This window comes from Propithecus coquereli, unplaced genomic scaffold, assembly GCF_000956105.1.
Source record: "Propithecus coquereli isolate 6110/MARCELLA unplaced genomic scaffold, Pcoq_1.0 Scaffold226, whole genome shotgun sequence".
Classification (NCBI taxonomy): Eukaryota; Metazoa; Chordata; class Mammalia; order Primates; family Indriidae; genus Propithecus; species Propithecus coquereli.
In genome coordinates this window covers 1,849,829-1,851,326 of record NW_012147797.1, presented here as the reverse complement: position 1 = coordinate 1,851,326, position 1,498 = coordinate 1,849,829, and positions in this window count along the sequence as shown.

Below are 1,498 nucleotides of genomic sequence, written 5' to 3'. Positions count from 1 at the left end.
TATATATATGGTAAGTACCTTCTCTCATTCTCAGTTATGCTTTTTCACTCTCTTAATGGGGTCTTTTGATGGACAGAAATTCTAAATTTCAATGAAGTAGATTATATCAATGATTTGTTGTTAGTTCCTTATTTTGTCCTGCTTAAGAATTGTTTTCCTAATCATGAAAATAACCATCTATATTTTTTGGTAATTTTTATTGTTTTAACAGTAGCATTGACCCAGAACACTATTGCAAGATTTTGTACTAGCATATGTCTAGGCATCTGACCTCATTTATACAATTCCATTTGACAAATATTTATTAGATGCCTGTTATGCAAGATGTAGGATGACTTTTGAAAGTTAAAATTTTACTCAGCCTCTTCCTATCCACAAGGAGCATATGGCATAATATGGGAGGCTGAATTGATAATAAATAAATATAATTTAAGGTAAAATAAAGGAACTTCTTAATTCAAATAATTCCTGTTGGAATATAAAAGAAGAATAAATACATATTGACTCTGAGATCAGTGAAAGCTTCAAAGATGTACTGATATTTGAGTTAAAAGTAAAAGGATGATAAATAATGGCAAAAAGAGCATAAGAAGCATAAGTACATTTAAAGTAAGGGAGTGGTTGGGGCACTTTGGGAAATGTAGGTTAATAGGAGGATATGGAGAAATTAGGATCAAAAGATAATTTGAACAACCACAAAGACCATGTAAAGGACTTTGGAGTTTATTCTCTTGGCAGTAGGTGGAATTGAAGTTTTTCATGTTTGGGAATGAAATGATTTGAACTATGTTTTTGAAAAGTAACACAAGAAGAGAATGCAGACATAAAAATTGGAGATACCCACTAAAAAGGCTAATCGAGTGACTGGACTAGGATAGAATCAATGGGACTAGAAAGCAGAGAGAGAAGGGACACCTATTTAACTGACAAAAAATGATTAAGTAAAAGTTGCATTTGACTGAATTGGGTGACTAACTGAATGTGAGGGTTGTGGCAAGAGAGATGTTTAGCGATAGAGTGTTTTTCAGAGATGAAGTATGGGGTTTAAATAAAAGAAGTAAAGATGGTTTGCTCTGACAAACTAAAGAGGGGAAAAAAGAAAAACAAGGTAAGATTTAATTGAAAATTTAAAGTGGTTCTCTCTGTAATAATAACTACCATTTATTCATAGAAAGCATACATTCAGTTCTCACAAAATAACCCTGTAAGGGAGATATTAGTATTAACATTAAATAGATGAGGAACCTGCATCTTACAGAAATTGTATAACTTGTCCAAAGTTTCCTAGTTAGTAAGTGGCAGAATCAGAATTCAATCCCATTTTTTTCTATCTTTATATCCCATGCTTTTTCTACTAATATTCACTTTATAATCTGAAAGTATATGGCAATTGTTAAATGAATGCTCAACTGAATGGACCCTTCAATGTGTGAACGAAAGTGGAAGGAATGAACGGTAGCATACAAAAGCACCATAACCCACCCATACCCTTCCCTCT